The following is a 19,628-nucleotide window of genomic DNA, read 5'->3' as shown; positions in this document are numbered from 1 at the left end:
AAGATGATGTCATGGGATTGTGAGGAAGAGATGGAACTTCAAGGTCCATGGTCTTGCTTTTCCAATGATTAAGGAAGATCCTCAGCTTGGAGGAGACCAGAGATGTGGAAAACTTGAAGAGAGGCAGTTTGGAATAGTTGCTGCAGTGAGTGAAACTGAAAATCCTTTAAGAAGAAGCAAAAGAATTACCTTGCCTCAGTGAGAGCTCAGTGAAGAATGAAAAATGGAAAATTATAGTAGACTGTCAGTATCATTGAGTGACTTGCTCTAGTTCTATTTAGGAGCATGTGAGTGGTAGCAAAAGAAATAAAGACTGGAAATAATACAGGGTGGTGTTCTGAAGTGCTAATTCAATACAGTTGAATAAAGGTATGTAACTTTAAAGGATAATGTGGTGAAGATTCTCAAAGAAGATCCAGACATTAAGGAAGTGATGCCATGACAAGCACATGAATTTGATTGGAGTTGAGAGGGTGTTGTGCTAAGTCACCAGCCTCACTTTCTCCTCCAGAGCTATCTTGTTCCAGTGGCCAGATATGAATGTTGACGACTGGAGATGGCCCTGGATGCAAGTCAATAAGGGTTAAGTGACTTAGCCAAGTTCACACATCTAATAAGTGCAAAGTATCTGATATTGGATTCGAATTTCTGTCTTCCTTATTCCAAGGTCAGTGCTCTATTCACAGTGTCACTGAACTGCTTAAAGGATAATGTAGAGTTGATTGATTCACTATTATTCCCCATAAAATTAAGGAAATAAGAGAGCATAGACAGGGGATCATAGCTAATATGAATATATATGAATAAATAGAAATATATCCACAAATATAGAAGAATAGGAAACTAATTAGAGAGGATACGAAAGGGGAAATAATGCTGCTATATGTGAAAGGACTTTTAAATTTTAATTAGCTGTAAATATGTTAAATTGATTGATTGATTTTTAATTATTGAATTATTTTAAAATGGAAATTTTATTTTGGTTTTCCAATCACATGCAATGGTAGTCTTTCAACATTCATTCATTAGCAAATTTATGAGTTTGATATTTTTCTTCCACCCTTCCTTCTCTCCCCCCCCCCATGGTGGTGAACAGACTGGTAAAAGTTGGAAATGTACATTCCTCTTTAAAATATTTACACTTTAGTCATGCAAGGAAAAAGAAAGTAGATCTAAGGGAAAATTTAAAAATCATGAGAAAGGAAAAATATATAAGAAATTTTTTTTTCTGAAAAATGAGCATAGCAATGCTTTGCTTTGAATTCAAACTCTGTAGTGTTTTTTTTTCCTTTGGATGTAGATAGCATTGTCCATAGAAGATTTCTCAGAATTATCTTTCATCTCTGAACTGCTGAAAAGAACTGCCTCCATCAGAAATGGTCATCTCACAAAATTGCATTTAATGTATATAATTTTATCTTGGTTCTGCTGATTTCACTTAGCATCAGTTCATGCAAGTCTTTCCATGTTTCTCTAAAATCCTAACACTCATGATTTCTTATAGATAATAGTATTCCATAACACCATAAATTATTCAGCCATTTCCTAACTGAAGGGTATCACCTCAATTTCCAGGTTTTTTTACCACTATAAAAAGGTGGCTATAAATATTTTTGAACATGTGAGATTTTCCCAATTTTTATGATTTCTTTGGAACATAGATGTCATAGTATTCCTATTGCTGGGTCAAAGGGTATGATTGCTTTATTGCTCTTTGGACATAGTTCCAGATTTCTCTCCAGAATAATAGGATCAGTTTACAACTTCATCCACAGGACATTAATGCCCCAATTTTCCCATATCCTCTCCAACATTGATCATTCCTTTATTGCCGTCTTAGCCAATCTGATAGATGTGAGTGGTACTTCATAGTGCCTTGCTTTGCATTTCTATAATCAATGATGGAATGGAGAATTTTTAAATATGGACATATATAGTTTTAATATCTTCTTCTGAAAACTGCTTGTTCATATCTTTTGACCATTTATCAATTGGAGAATGGATTCTAATCTTATAAATTTGATGCTATTCTCAATATATTTTAGAAATGACTGTTTTACCAGAAACAGTAGTTGTGAAAATTGTTTTCCAGTTTTCTGCCTTCCTTTCTAATCTTCCCCACATTTTATTAGTGCATAAGGTTTTTTAATTTAATATAGTCAAAAGCATGTATATTATATATATATATATATATATATATATATATATATATATACATCTATAATATAGTCAAAAGCAAAGTATGTTATTCTCTATTTCTTCTTTGGTCATAAATTTCTCCCCTCTCCATAGAACCTACAGATAGAGTATTTCTTGGTCTCTTAATTGGTCTATGGTATCACCTTTTATGACTAAATCTTGTACCCATTTTGACCTTATTTTGGTATAGATTATGATTAGTCTTTGCAATGCTATTTTCCAATTTTCCCAGCAGTATTTGTCAAATAGTTTGTATCCCAGATGCAAGTGTCTTTGTGTTTTACAAACAGTAAAACATTGTGGTCATTTACTACTGATTCTTTACCTACTCTAATACACTGGTCCATTATTCTATTTCTTAACCAACATCAGACAGTTTTGATGACTGCCACTTTATAATATAGTTTTAGATCTGAAATAGATAAATCACTTTCCTTTGCATTTTTCATAATTCCATTGATATTCTTGTCCTTTTGCTGTGAAAGATGAATTTTGTTATTATTTTTTCTAGCTCTATAAGATAGCTTTTTGAAGATTTGTTTGGTATGTCACTGAATAAATAATTTAACTTGGGTAGAATTGTCATTTTTTATTATATACACTCAACCTATCCATGAGCAATTGATGTTTTTTCATTTGTTTAAATCTGTCTTTATTTCTGTGCAAATAAATTTTGTAATTGTGTTCATATAGCTTATGGGTTTGTCTTGGGAGGTAGATTCCCAAGTATTTTATGTTGTCTACAGTTACTTTAAATAGAATTTCTTTTTATATGTCTTGCTACAAGGCTTTGTGGTAATATATGGAAATTCTGATGATTTATATGAGTGTATTTTATATCCTGCTTCTTTGCTGAAACTGTTAATTTTTTTCAAATGTTTTTAATTTGAGGGCAGCTAAGTGGCACTGGCCCTGGAGTCAGGAGTACCTGAGTTCAAATCCAGCCTCAGACACTTAATTACCTAGCTGTGTGGCTTTGGGCAAGCCACTTAACCCCATTGCCTTGCAAAACCTAAAAAAACCCTAAAAAGTGTTTTAGTTGATTTTCTTTTTTTAATAATATATTTGTTTTCCAATTAAATACAATAGTAGATTCTACCTATCATTTTTGTAAGATTTTGAGTTTACACTTTCCCCCACCTTCCTTTCCTCTCCCCACCCCCCACAGAAGGTCTGTTATGCAAAAGACAATACATACAGTTATGCAAAATAAAATACATTGAGAGAGAAACCATATCTTTGAGGAGAAAATAAAATATCTGAGATAGGAAAATTATGTAGTATATAAGAGACTTTTAAAAAAAATTGAAGGTAATAGACTTTGGTCTTTGTTTAAATTCCACAATACATATAGTATTCTCCTTTAGAGGTACTCTAAAATTGTTCCTGATTATTACATTGGTAAAAAGAGCAAGTCCATTAAGGTTGATCATCACCCCCATGTTGGTGTTAGGGTATACAATGTTCTTCTGGCTCTGCTCCTCTTGCCCAACATCAGTTCATGCAAGTCTTTCCAGGCTTAATTTTCTCAACGGTTTTTATCAAAGAAAGAGTTCTTAGCCCAGAACCATAATAGTGTTCCATAACATAAATATACCATAATTTGTTCAGTCATTCCCCAATTGATGGACATTCACTCAATTTTCAGTTCTTTTCTACCACAAACAGGGCTGCTATGAATATTTTTTATATAAGTGATGCTCTTACCCTTTTTCATAATCTCATCAGGGAATAGACCAAGTAATGGTATTGCTGGATCAAAGGGTATGCATATGTTTATTGTCCTTTGTGCATAATTACAGATTGCTCTCCAACAGCTCCCCCCAACAATGTATTAGTATACCAGATTTTCCACATCCCTTCCATCATTGAAAATTGTCCTTTCTGGTCATATTGGCCAATTTGATAATTGTGAGATGGTAATTCAGAGCTGCTTTAATTTACATTTCTCTAATCAGTAATGATTTAGAACAATTTTTCATATGACTATGGTTAACTTTGATTTCCTCATCTGTAAATTGCCTTTGCATATCTTTGGACCACTTGTCAACTGGGGAATGGCTTTTTTTTATAAATTTAACTTAGTTCTCTATATATTTTAGAAATGATTCCTTTGTCAGAAATACTAATTGTAAAAATTGTTTCCCAATTACATTTCTTTTGATCTTGTTTACCATGGCTTTGATTGTGCAAAAGCATTTTAATTTAATATAATCAAAATAATCTAATTTGTTTTTAATGACATTCTCCATCTCTTCCTTTGTCATGAACTGCTTCTCTTTCAATAGAGCTGACAGGTAAACTATTACTTGATCTCCCAATTTTCTTATAATGCTTTCTTTTATGTCTAAATCCTGTATCCATTTTGATGTTATCTTGGTATAGGGTGTGAGATGTTGGTCTAATCCAAGTTTCTGCCATACTAATTTCCAATTTTCCCAACAGTTTTTATCAAAGAGAGAGTTCTTATCCAAGAAAATGGACTCTTTGGGTTTATCAAACAGCAGATTACTAAAATTGTTTCCTGCTGTCTCCTTTGCACCTAATCTATTCCACTGATCTACCATTCTATTTCTTAGCCAATACCAAACAGTTTTGATGACTGATGCTTTATAATATAATTTTAGATCTGGTAAGGCCTTATCAATCAAACACCCAAAAAAGTACTTTCATCAGCTAGAAAAAATTGTAACTAAATTCATATGGAGAAACAAAAAGTCTAGAATATCCAAGCATTTAATGAAAAAAAAAAGTGGTTGCATTCTTGTAATATATCATTCTTGTTCATAGTGTATTATCCTAGTGATAACTTGCTGTAATTGCTTTGCTAAGATTTTATTTAAGATTTTTGCATCCATATTCATTAAGGACAATTGGTCTATAATTTTCTTTCATTGTCTTAACTCTTCCTGGTTTAGGGATCAATATCATAATGGTGTCACAGAAGACAGAGTTCTGTCTTCACTTATTTTTCCAAAGAATTTATATAGAATTGGAACCAATTGTTCCTTAAAAGTTTGATAGAAATCATTTGTGAATCCATCTGGGTCTGGATTTTTTCTTAGGGAGTTCAATGATAGATTGTTGAATTTCCTTTTCTGAGATATGGTTATGTAGGTATTTAATTTCCTCTTCATTTAACCTGAGCAATATTTTTTGTAAACATTTATCCATTTCACTTAGATTATGAAATTTATTGGCATACAGTTATGCAAAATAATTTCAAATTATTATTTTAATTTCCTCTTCATTGGTGGTGAGTTCACCTTTCTCTTTTATGATACTAGTAATTTGGTTTTCTTCTTTTTTTAAATTGAAATTATCCAAAGATTTTACAATTTTATTGGTTTTTTCATAAAACCAAATCTTGGTTTTATTAGTTCAAAACTTTTCTTGGTTTCAACTTTATTAATTTCTCCTTTAATTTTTAGAATTTCTAATTTGGTGTTTAATTGGGGGCTTTTCTTTTAATTTGTTCTTTCTCTGATTTCTTTAGTTGAATGCTTTTAATTCATTGATTTCCTCTTTGTCTAATTTATTCATGTATGCAGTTAAAGATACAATATATCCCCTAATAACAGCCTTAACTGTATCCCATAAGTTTTGGTATGTTGTCTCATCATTGTCATAATCTAGAATGAAATCACTGATTCTATCTATAATTTGTTGTTTGATCCACTCATTCTTTAAAATGAAGTTATTTAGTTTCCAATTATTTTTAGGTCTGTTTCTCCATGGCCCCTTATCCCATGTGATTTTTATTGCATTATCATATGAGAAGGAAGTATTTACTATTTCTGCCTTTCTGCAGTAAAAGGGTTAGTTTTTATGTAAGTGCCACGTACTGCAGAAAAGAATATTCCATTCTATCCCTATTTAGTTTTCTCCAGATGTCTATCCTGTCTAGGTTTTCTGACATTCTATTTACCTCCTTAATTTTGTTCTTGTTTATTTTATGGTTAGATTTATCTAAATCTGAGAGTGGGAGGTTGTGATCGCCCACCAGTAGAGCTTTGTATCTGTCTTCCTGTAACTCATTCAACTTTTTCTCTAAGGATTTGGATTCTATACAACTTGGTGCATGAATATTTAGTATTGAAATTTCTTCATTGTCTATGGTACCTTTGAAAAAGATGTAGTTTCCTTCCTTATCTCTTTCAATGAGATCTATTTTAGCAGTTGCTTTGTCTGAGATAAGAATTGCTACCCCTGCCTTTTTCACTTCCTCTGAACCAAAATATATATTCTGCTCCAACCTTTTACCTTTACTCTATCTCCCTACTTCTTGTAAGCAGCATATCATAGGACTCTGGTTTTAAATCCATTCTGCTATTCATTTACATTTTATGGAAGAGTTAATCCTATTCACATTCGCACTCTTTATTACCCTCCATGCTATCTCCCCCTCAGTTTGTATTTTCCTCCTTTTTTCATTTTATCCATATTCCCCAGTATTTTACTTCTGAATACCACCTGCTTCAGTGTGTTTGCCCCTTTATATCCACCCCTCCTCTACCTTTCCTCTTTCCCTTTGCCCTGTCTTCCTTCCTTTCTTTCTGTTAATTCCTCTTTTCCTCCCCCCTCTCCCTTTCCCTTTTTAATATTTGAAAGGTAAGACAAGTTTCTTAACTTAACTGAGTGTATATATGTTAATCTTTCTTTGAGTCAAATCTTATGAGAGTAAGATTCAGGCAGTTCTCACCTCCTCCCTTCCTCCCCTCTATTGTAATGGATCCTTTATACCTCTTAATGTAATGTGATTTACCCCATTCAATCTCCTCCATCTTCCTATCTCTTTACTATTCCCCCTTTTAAGGAGATACTGTTTTTAAATCATTCTATCAGAGTGAAGGACAAGTAATGAGTGTCCATTCCTTCAGGCTAAGTGTATTATATCTAATAGTTACAATTCTGTAGAGTTATGAGAATCTTTCTCCCAAGTGGGGATATAACCAGTTTCATCTTATTGGATAGCAATTTTTTTCTTTTGACTTTTTTGTTTACCTTTTCATGTGTCTCTTGGGTCTCCTGTTTGAAGTTCAAATCTTCTATTTAACTCTGATCTTTTTGTCAGGTAAAGTTTGAAGTCTCCTTTTTCATTAAATGTCCATATTTTCCCCTGGAAGAGAAAGCTCTTTGAAGGATATTGAATTCCTTGCTCTTCGAAATATTGTATTCTAGGCCCTTTGATCCCTTAATGTTGATGTAGCCAGGTCCTGTGTAATCCTTACTGTGGTTCCTTGGAATCTGAATTGTTTCTTTCTTTCTGCTTGCAGTATTTTCTCTTTTATCTGATAATTCTGGAATTTTGCCATAATATTCCTTGGTGCTTTCATTTTGAGTTTCCTTTCAGGAGGGGATTGGTATATTCTTTCAATAGTTAAATTACCCTCTGGTTCCATTATATCAGAGCAATTTTCTTTCAATAGATCCTGAAATAATGAGTCCAGATATTTTTATCCACAATGCATGCAAGAAGCCCAATGATTCTTAAGTTGTCTCTCTTGGATCTAGGTCAGTAGTTTTGTCAATGAAGTATTTTATGATTTCGTTCTATTTTTTTTTTAATTTGGGGGGTTTGCTTCTATTTTTTTTTGAATTTTTGAATTTGCTTAACAGATCTTGTTGTCTCATGAAGTCATTAGCTTCCACAGATTCCATTCTTTTTTTTAAAGAAGAATTTTCTTCTTTTACCTTTTGCAACTCCTTTTCCAGTTGGTCAATTCTATTTTTTGAAGGAGTTTTTCATTTGCCCAGTTGCATTTTCCAAGGAATTATTTTCTTATTGCAGGGTGTTAATTTTATCTTGCATTTCTTTTCCTCATTTTTTTTTAGGTTTTAGCAAGGCAAATTGGGGTTTAATTGGCTTGCCCAAGGCCACAAAGTTAGGTGATTATTAAGTGTCTGAGGCTGTATTTGAATGCAGGTACTCCTGACTCCAGTGCCAGTGCTCTATCCACTATACCACCTAGCCACCCCATCACTGCACCACCTACCCATCCCTCCACTGTACCACCTAGCTGCCCCCCATTTTTCCAATTGATTTTTAAACTCCTTCCTGATATCTTCTAAGATATCTTTCTGGACTGGAGGCCAATTCATATTGTCCTCAGAAGTTCTAGCTCTCTCTGAGGTAGGGTCTTTGTCTTTGAGGTAGCTTTCAATGGTCCCCCTTTCTCTGGCCTTTCTTCATTTTCCTAGAATCTTGTGTGTGTTGTGGGGGTGGGGCTGGTTCACAGACTTTTTGAGTTAAAATCACTAAAGGCTTAGCTCACTGGGCTTTAACTCTAGTTACTTGCCAGCCAATAGGAGGTGCTAGAAGCTTTCTCTGGAGTGTCTGTGACCTAGATTTACAGCCCACTCCCTAGATCTAAGGTGGTAGGGGAACAGCAGGGTCTGGATTATACTGGAACAATGTGTTCTGGGCCCTCAGCCTGTATACTTAATCTTCTTACTATTCACTCAATACTGAGACAGATCTGCTGCCCACACCTGCAGGGCGGGGTGGGGGGGAGATTGTTACTGTGCTTGTTGTGGGAAGAGACACTTTCTCCTACAAGGATGAGGGGGGTTCAACTGGAAACATTGGAACTCCACTGAAAATATGGGGTTTGTGGCCCTGTTCTTCCAGACCAGTGGAGATGAGAGGACTGATGTCCAGCCACTGCATTAGAGCAGTTCGGCCCATTGCACTGGAACTCTTCCTCTAACCTCGCTGGGGTTCTCCTGCCTTCTCACAAAGTCAAAACCTCTGATACTGTTCTCAGGTTAGACCCAGTTCTTACCTCATTGCCCTTGTGCTGGCTTCTGCTCTCTGCCCCCAGCTCACCCACATTCCCCTGAGACAGACCTTGTTGGCAAATGTTCTCTTTTGTTCTTCTCCAGATTTTGTGGGTCTGAAATTTGTTGGCTTCTCTCTGCCATCTTGGCTGAAAGTCTTTAGTTGAGGGTTCTCTAAGTATACTATCATGTCATCTACAAAGCACAACTTTTGCTTCCTTATTTCCAATTCTAATTCCTTCAATTTCTTTTCTTCTCTTATTGCTAACACTAACAGTTCTAATCCTATATTGAATAGTAATGGTGATAATAGGCATGCTCATTTCACCCTGATCTTATTGGAAATGCTCATAGTTTATCCCCATTACAGATAATTCTTATTGATGGTTTTAGCTGGATACTGCTTGTTATTTTAAGAAAATTTTCATTTATTCCTATACTCTCTAGTGCTTTTAGTAGGAATCAGTGTTATTTTGCCAAAGGCTTTTTCAGCCTCTATTGAGATAACCATATGATTTCTGATACTTTAGTTAATTAGTATTTAAGTGCTATAGGGACAGAGGCAAGGAGTATATTCAATAATTTAGCTAATGAGAAGTATAGTACTGTAGTTGTAGTAAATTAGGGGAGGGGAGAGAGAGAGAGAGAGAGAGAGAGAGAGAGAGAGAGAGAGAGAGAGAGAGAGAGAGAGAGAAAGAGAGAAAATGTTTGTATTCAAAAGAGCTGGATGTAAATAGAACATGAAGTGATCTTTCATTACCTTGTGTTTTAGTTAATTGATTGTAGAACTATAGAGACAGAGGGAGAGAGTATATTTAGAGGGACTGGACATAAATAAAGCATTCAGTGATTTGCTTTACTTGATACTTTAGTTACAATTAGAGGGAGTGAACTTAGAAGGGGGAATATATAAATCATTTTTGAAGTGATTTTGCTTTATGTGATACTTAAGCTCATGTGGATTATGTGTCTATAGAAGGTATTTAGAAATAGGATATGATAAAAATTGATTACAATTTAATGTTATTTATAATTCTTAAGAAGTATATTTCCTTTTGTTTGTTTTGTTTTGAGAAATGTATTTCTTTTTCTTTTCATTTTTAGGTTTTTGCAAGGCAAATGAGGTTAAGTGACTTGCCCAAGTCCACACAGCTAGGTAATTATTAAATGTCTGAGGCTGGATTTGAACTCAGGTACTCCTGACTCCAGGGCTGGTTCTCTATCCACTATACCACCTAGCCACCTCAAGAGAAACTTATTTCTAATGGAATAGAAGAAGGGAGCATACTTGAACGATGACTATTTGGCAATGTTGTTTATCAATCAATTAATCAATCAATCAACCCTTGAGATTGCCCTTCTATAAAGACAGATAAAAGGAATATATTTTGACAGAGGAGTTGTAGGTACAAGAGAGAGTTAAAACACTATAGACAGAAAAAGAAAGATTATACTAGGAGAAGGATATACATTACAGAATAAATAACATCTCTTGAAGGGGCACAAATACCTATCATAGTAGAGTGAAAGAAAGTAGGGTGTGAACACTGAGTTAATTATATTTTCAATAGATTTCATACAAAGAAGGAAAAACATTTATTTCCAATTGAGTTTAAAAATCTATCCTACTCTATAGATAAATGTGGGGATAGGGGAGAAAGAGAGGGGAAGAAGGGACTGATAAAAGGGAAGATGAAAGCAAAAGTTAATGTAAAGTTAAAGGTAAAATTAAAAAGAAAAGCTAAAGGGGAAAGAGAGTAAAATATTGGTGAGGAGGGATAAGGGGAAAGGAAAGAGAAAATTATAAATGGGGAAAGATAGCATGGAGAGAAATATAGAGTAGCCAAACAACTATAAATGTGAATGGGATGAACTCTCCCATAAAATGGAAGCAAATGGTAGAATGGATTAAAAATGGGAATATTGTAATATGCTGGTTTACAAGAAACCCATTTGAATACATTTAGGGTAAAGGTAAAAGGCTGGCGGAAAATATGTTATGCTTCAGAAGAAGAAAAAATATAAGAGGTATCAGGTGGTACAGTATCCAAATTCTTAGAAGAAAAGCTAAACAAATTTCAGGAAGGCATAGATAGCAAAACTATAATAGAGGGGGTTTCTCTACCTCCTCTCAGAATTAGATAAATTTCATCACAAAATAAATAAGAAGAGAGTTAAGAAGGTAATAGAATTTTAGAAAATTTAGATATGATGGATCTAGAGAAAATTGAATGGGCTTAGAAAAGAATATACATTTTCTCCATTGTACATGACATCTATACCAAAATTGACCATGCACTAAGGCATTAAAAACCTTACAATCAAATGCAGAAAAGTAGAAATATTAAATGCATCCTTCTCAGCTTCTGATGCAATAAAAATTACATGTAAAAAGGTTCATGATAAAATAATCCAAAATTGACTGGAAACTAAATCTAATTTTTTTAAATGAGTGGATTAAGCAACAAATAATAGAAATGATTAACAATTTCATCCAAGAGAATGAAAACAATGAGACATCATACCAAAATTTATGGGTTGCAGCCAAAATTGTTTTTAGGGAGAAATTTTATATCTCCAAATGCTTATATGTATACATAAGAGAAAGAGGGGATCAATGAATTAGTCATGCAATTAAAAAAGCTACAAAAAGAACAAATTAAAAACCCCTAATTAAATGCCAAATTAGAAATTCTGAAAATTAAAGGAGAAAATAATAAAATTGAAATTAAGGAACTCATTGAGCTAATAAATAAAACTAAGAGTTGGTTTTATGAAAAAAAACAATAAAGTTGATAAACCTCTGGTTAATCAGATTTTAAAAATGAAAGAAGAAAATCAGATTGCCAGTATCAAAAATAAAAAGGGTGAATACACAGTCAGTAAGGCAGAAATTATAGTAATAACTTAGAACTATTTTGTACAATTGTATGCCAATAATTTTGACAGTATAGGTGAAATGAATGGATATTTACAAAAATATAAGCTACCCAGATTAATAGAAGAGGCAATAAAATACTAAACAACCCCGTTTCAGAAAAAAAAGGAATTGAAGAAACCATTAACAAATTCCCTAAGAAAAATCTCCAGGCCCAGATGGATTTACAAGTGAATTCTCCCAAACATTTAAAGAACAATTAATTTCAATTCTTTATTAGCCATTCATTTATTCTTTAAAGAGAGTGTTGTATAGTAGATAAGGGCTGTAAGTTACAATCTCTCAGTACCTTCTTCACCTTGATGCCCCTCCCCAACCCCACCCATCTCCAGTTATTATATAGAGTCTTTGCCAAAATTCATTCCTAAAAGAGTTTTAATACTTACAATATTTGCTACATCAATGAAAACATGGGCCCCCTCCCAATATTTAGGCATATTGAATTTACCTACATATGTATATACATGTGTATGCATGATTTTTGCTTATGCTCTGCTACTATGAATTCCTGTGATAATAAATTCATTTGTACAAAGAGGAACATCTATAATGACAAATTAGATAAAGATTAGGAGGTGGTTGCTTAAGGTATCTGCCAAACTCCCTGAGGATTTAATCATACAATGTGGAGTCACAAATTAGAACACAATGTGTATTTCATTCAAACTATGTTAATATTGAAGTATTGCTTCTTTCTGTTGTTGTTACTTATTGGAGAAAGATGGAAAACTATGGTGGAATGAGGCTCCATAGTGATTAAGCCTGGTATAGATGCAATCATCAAAGCTATTTGGTTCTGGCTAAGAAATAGAGTGGTAGATCAGTGAAATAGATTAGGTTAAGAAAGAAGCAGTAATATATACATATATATATATATATGTATATATATATATATATATATATATATATATATATATGTGTGTGTGTGTGTGTGTGTGTTTGTGTGTGTATATATATATATATATATATTTATATATAGTGACTGTAATATAGTGTAAGCTATAGTAAGCTACTATTTGATAAACCTAAGGACTTCAGCTACTGGGATAAGAATTCATTATCTTACAAAAATTGCTGGAAAATCTGGAAAATATTATTGTAGAAACTAGCCATTAAACCAATAACTCATACCTATATCAAATAAATTAGAAATAGGTGTATGATTTAATATCGAGTGATGTCATAAGTCAATAAGGAAAATAAAGAATAGTTTATTTGTCAGGTATATGGAGAGAAAAGGAGTTATAAAAATAGAAAAATGGATAATTTTGATTATGTTAAATTAAAAAAGATTTTGCACAAATAAAAGGACTCAAATCTGACTTCTAACTTACGGGTAATTGAGCTCCCAGGGAGCTCTCCAGCATACTGGGTAGTAGTCTCAGCTTAAAATTCTCTCTGACCTAATGAGCCAGATAACTCTCTCTGAACCCCCCCCCCCTTTAATCTTGTTATTTGAAGTTTAGTTGTACCTAGAGCCAACTTACTATGTGGCCTGGGCCCTGGATATAGTATATATAGAATACTGACTTAGTATTAAAGTATCTAATTTCCATGTCAAGTGCCTCTGATACTTCCCTACTTGTGTGACCTTGTCTTCCTGGTTAGATTGTGACCTTCTTGACACCAGAACTGTTTTTTTTTTTTGGTTTTCCTTTGTGTTCTCAGTCCTTAGCACAATGTCTGGCATGCAGTAAGTGCTTAATAAATGTTTATTAACTGACTTGGACAAGTCCTTTATCCTCCCTCATCAAGAATTGAACTAAATAGTCTCTGGAGTTCCTTCCAGACATAAACTCATGATTCTATAACCTACTCTTCCAATTCATATATGAATTTTATGTCAAGTCTCATAAGATCATTGATCCAGAGCTATAAGGTACCAAAGAGGACATCTAGTTTGTTTCCCTCATGTTACAGAAAGAAAACTAAGAACTAGTGATAGGAAGGGGTTGTGGTAGTTATTGTTATTATTATTTTATTAACAATCACCATCTCTAAAGCACTTTTTTTTAGGGTTTTGCAAGGCAAACGGGGTTAAGTGGCTTGCCCAAGGCCACACAGCTAGGTAATTATTAAGTGTCTGAGACCAGATTTGAACCCAGGTACTCCTGATTCCAGGGCCCATGCTTTATCCACTACACCACCTAGCCATCCCTCTAAAGCACTTTAAAGCCTGCAAAGTGCATTATAAAATTTGAGCCTCACAAATACCTGTGAGCTAAGGGCTGAAAGAATTTCTTGGAATTATTTTACAAATTTGACCACGGAGGCAAGTAACAGTTAAGTGCCTAGTCTAAAGTAATACAAATGAATTGGGAATATAAGGAACTGATATTTAAATCCAGATCCCTTTAATTTATTGTCTTTTCTAGATCTAGCCATAATGTGAGTGATACCTATAGCTGCTACCTGTCTCAGTTTTGTTCCCAGGATGACAAATCATATCCTAGTCTGGTTCACTAACATCAGAGTGGCAAAGTCTCAGTTCTTCTTTCAATAAAAAGTCTCTGAATTTTAGAGAAGTCTTTGATGCAGCGACAGGGAACCAGGGCAATGATCAAAAGAAGAGCTGTAGGAAAGGAAGCAAGATTGTGTATTAGACGGAGCATAGGGCTGTGTACCAGGAGACCTCAACTTTGGTTTCATCTTTGCCAATAACTAGGAAGGGAAAGGAAGGAGGGAAGGAAGGAAGGAAGGAAGGAAGGAAGGAAGGAAGGAAGGAAGGAAGGAAAAAAGGAAGGAAGGAAGGAAGGAAGGAAGGAAGGAAGGAAGGAAGGAAGGAAGGAAGGAAGGAAGGAAGGAAGGAAAGGAGGGAGGGAGGGAGGGAGGGAGGGAGGAGAAAAATTTAATTTAAAATTTATCATGTTCCAGGTCCTCTGTGCCATGCTGGACATACAAATAAAAAGATCACACAATCCCCAGCCTCAAGGATATCTTATTGTATTGAGTGAGACAACACTTATAGGGCAAAGTTTCCTAGAGAGAACTAGTGTGGTTTGGAAAGACATGGGTTGTTTTTCATGACTGTTCATGTATAATCTGTATCAAATTGCTTATCTTCTCAAGGTGAGGAAGGGGAAAGAAGGGAGAAAGAAAATTTAAATCTCATTTTTTTTAAAAAAATGAATGTTAATTTTTTTTTGTTTACATGTAATTGGAGAGAAATTAAAATTAAATGGAAAGACACAGGGATGCTGAGTGGAACTGTAGGGGAGCAGATTGACATAATGCTTCCCTTAAACAATGTCAGTAATGATTTGATTATGATTCCAGAGTGAGAGTTGGAGAATGGAGAATGGGATGGTAGAGCGGAGGAGGAAATATAGTGCCAGAATAGAGTGAAATATGGCCAGAATTGATCTAGACATGTTGGGCCATGTGAGGTGCTAATCACTCAAAGTAACACGAACCACACTCACTAGAACTCAGTTTCTTTAGGTGTATGATGAAATTGAATGGTAAAATGAAGCAGTGGGGAAAGCATTGACTCAGGAGTCAAAAAAACTAGGATCAAACCCCACATCAGGTGCTTATACATGTGTGACCTTGGGCAATGTATTTAACCTCACTAGACTTCATTTTTACCATAAATACCAGGAAGATGTTGAGGTAGATAACTTCTAAGGTCTTTTCCTGGTCTAGGTTTATACTGCTATGCTTCTCCTTTCTCCTAAGCTTTATGTCATGCTATATCAAGGTAGGCAATATGGTATAATGGAAAGTGCATCAGATTTAAGGTAAGGAGAGACATGGATTTTAATCCTGCTTCTAATAATTATCTTGTGTGACTATGGGCAGTAACCCCTAAGAATCTCATTCTTCTCCTTCATCCTCACTAGTAATATGGACTGGAGAAGGAAATGGAAAAAACACTCCAGTACCCTTGACAAGAAAACTCTAGATGGAGTCATGAAGAGTCAAACATGATGATAACTCTACCACCACCACAACCATAGCAACAATTACAGCATGTCGAAAGGGCCAGCCATAGTATGTCATGAAGCTGCTGTGAGGATGAAATGACATAATGGATTATAGTTTTTTTAAATGAAAAAAGTTCTCTGAGTCTCTCTATATACATGTATATATAGCTATAGATATAGACATATGTATATGTGTACTTGTATGTATATATAAAATTTATGTATTTAAAATTTTAAGGCCCATTGCCAGATCTGGGAGTCTGATTTCTAAGGCCCTTTCTGGTTCTGAAGTTCTAATTCCTCTTCCATTTCTAATACTCTATGTTTTCAGTGACATTCTGTGTTTTAAGACCCCTCTTAGTTCCAAGTTTCTATGTTTTAAGGTCCCTTCTAGACACCTAGGACAATGCATACTCCTGGATGGGAGACCATGGTTTTGTTTTGGCTTGTTGCTGTTGTTGTTTTCTTTGGGAAGAGGAAAATATTACCGTGTTTGCATCTACAATACCAAGGACTAACAGTATGAACTTAATAAAATTTTTTTTTTAAATCCAACTGAATTGGATTCTGTCATTCTATTCTGAAACTCCTAGGGAATGCAAGGTGTATGTCAAGAACCCCTGGGACCAATACTGTGCTATCAACTGATTGGCAGATCTATTACTGAGAAGTTCTAGCCCCAGCTTTGGGAGTGTCCCTTGTTTACCCAGCAATAATCGGCACATTAAATCTAAAGAGAGGCTAGTTCCACTGGAGGATTTGCAGTAATTACAAGGTGATTCATTATTAAAGATGATTTATGGAGGTTAAAGTGGTTTTGATGAAGATCTTTACAGGGGGCGGGGGAAGGGGGCAGAATCAGACAAACTTATGCTTCCTGATCATTCAGGCATATGAGGACAATGCATTGAGCAATCTAAGATTGTAATTAAATCCTTATTTCAGCCCAGTAACCAAATGTATATTTACGGAAAGGCAGACACAAATGGGGCTTGGGATCAAAAGAATTCAGCAGTCATGAATGCTCCAGTGGGGATCAGGACTCTGGGATATGGATATTAAAGACCATGAGTACTATTCCTCCCATATCCCCCACCCTCAATGACTGGTGCATAGACAGGTCCTTCAGACTGTATCCCAGATATGGAAGCAGAGTTGTCAAGGGAACTCAAGCTCTCTCTTTTTCCTGTTGAGTCAGATAAATATTCTAGCACTTGGAGTTATGGGGGATTATGATCACAGATCACAGAATCATGGCCTCATAGATTGTCAGGTCTGGGAGGGTCTTTGGAGAATGAAAATAAGAACCCACATTTATGCAGAGCATCAAGGAATTCTAAATTTTCTTCTCATAGTAGCCTTGTAAAGGATTTAATATTCTAAGTACAGTTGAGGAAACTGAGGATCAGAGAGGGAAAGGAATTTTTCTAATCACACAACTTTTGAGTGATAAAATCAGGTATCATAGTCCAATTTTCTGGGTCCAAGTTTAGCATCTTTTAAGGAAACAAAGCTTGAAGAGACTTTACATCACAGAAGGACAGTGCAGTACCAGTGGCAGGTGGTGGTATGTTGATGGTGATAGGCAGGTAGATGGAAGGTGGTAGGTTATATGTAATTATTATGGTTGTGGTAGTCTTATAATAGCAGAGGGAAAGCTAGGATGATGGAGAGAAACCAGGATCATCCCTAAGTTCTTCCTATCTTCCCTCAGAAACAGTATTAAATCAAGCTTCTAAATCAAGGACAAGGAACATCTGGTCTGCAGACCTTTTGGTCTGGTGCTGCCATGACAACCAGAGAGACAGAACTCAAAATTCAATAAATCTAGGAGCTTTGTAGGTGAATTCATTAAATGTTTGACCAAATACAGCAACTGAATGATGTTATAAATATTCAACTGGCTCTTGGCAGGGAAAAAATACTCCCCACTCTAAATGGATTCTGAAGTGACAGAACCTACAAAAAGATAGAAAGCAGTATTTTCCAGCTTAAGATATCTTGGATGGATTTCAGACAAGGTCTGTCTCACTTGGGGGGAGAGGGAGCATTGTGCAGCAAGGGAGCAGAGCCTAGTGCAAGGAACAGAGATCAGGGCAGGTGGGGGTGTAGAGGAAACTAGAGGGAAGTTCTCAGTTGCAGCAAAGATAAACAACCAGGATCCCTAGGTCCCAGTTCAGCAGACTAATGGTATAGCAGGTCAGTGATGAAGGTTCCAATGCCAGTTCAGATGGACAAATGAGAGCCACACAACCCCAGAACAGATAGTGGGACTATGCCAGGCAGCGTCAATTCAGTAAGTAAACCACTAGCTGTGACCCAGGAGCAGAGTTCAAAATGAGTAAGAAAAGTCCTGACCATAGCCTTCTACTGTGGTGGTAAGGAAGATCACCATCTCAGAAGAGGACAGCTCAAAAGAACTCTTGGAAGAGTTCGAAAAGGATCTTAAAAATCAAAGAGAAATTTTGAAAAAAGAAATGCAAGAGAAATTCAACACCTCAGAAAAGGAAACACAAAAATTGACCGAAGAAAACAACTCCTTTAAAAATTGATTTGCTGGGGTGGAACCAAGATGTCTGAGAGAAGCCAATAAGTTCCCTAAGCTCTGTTGCACTTCCCTCGGAAATATCATTTATTAAATCTTTAAATGAATTCTGGAGTGACAGGACTCACAAAAGAAGAGTGGAGCATTTTCCTTTCCTGGGAAGACCTTCAGAAAAGGTTTGTCTCACTAGGAAGGAAAGCTATTGTGGCCCAGTGTAGGAAAGTGGAGCCAAGCACAGGGAGCAGAAATCAGCCTAAGCACGGTATAGAAGAAGTCAGATGGAAGCTCTCAGACACAGCAAAGATCAGCAACCAAGGCCATTGGGTCTCAGCTCAGCAGGTCAAGGGCACAGCAGGTCATCTGAAAGGGCTCTACCACAGGTGCCCCTGATCCATTGTGCAGTCAACAGGAATGGGCTGGACAGCCACAGTCCAGTGCGCAAGCTGCTAGTGTCCCAATTTGGAAGGTTTATGAAGGGGCCCCTTGCCCAACACAAAAAAGTTGAAAGTGTTGCCCCTGTGACCCAAGAGCAGAGTTCAAAATAAGTAAGAAAAGTCAGAGAAAATCCCTGATGATAGAAAGTTACTATGGAGATAAGGAAGATAACATCACCATCTCGGAAGAGGATAACAGAAAAAAAGTACTACATGTGAATCCCCATAGGGGAAATGAATTAGTTTCTAGCTCCAAAAGACCTTTGGAAGATCTCAAGAAGAATTTTTAAAATAAAGTCGAAACATCGGGAAAAGAAATGCATGAGAATTCCAGCATTTTTCAAATGGAATCATACAAATGGACTGAAGAAAACAACTTTAAAAATGTAATTGGACACTCTTCAAAAAAATAGAATTGAGCAACTGGACAAAAAAAAACTACTCCAAAATATAATTGGGTAAAACAAAAAAGAACAACTTTTTAAAATACAATTGGCCAAATGAAAGACAAGATGCAAAAGCTAACTGAAGAAAAATTTCTTGAAAAATAGTTAGACAAATGGAAACTGATGATTCTATGAGACATCATGTATCAGTCAAGCAAAATCAAAAAACAAAATGAAAAAATAGAAGAAAAATACAAATTGTAAAAACAGCTAAACTGAAAAATAGATACAGGACACATAATTTAAGAATTATTGGACTACTTGAAAGCTGTGATCAAAAAAACAGACTGCACCATTTCAACTTTATTTTTTTTTTATTTTTTTTCCAAGGCAAATGGGGTTAAGTGGCTTGCCCAAGGC

The sequence above is a fragment of the Macrotis lagotis genome, chromosome 1 (assembly GCF_037893015.1).
Source record: "Macrotis lagotis isolate mMagLag1 chromosome 1, bilby.v1.9.chrom.fasta, whole genome shotgun sequence".
In the NCBI taxonomy this organism is placed as follows: Eukaryota; Metazoa; Chordata; class Mammalia; order Peramelemorphia; family Peramelidae; genus Macrotis; species Macrotis lagotis.
This window is presented reverse-complemented; position numbering follows the sequence as displayed.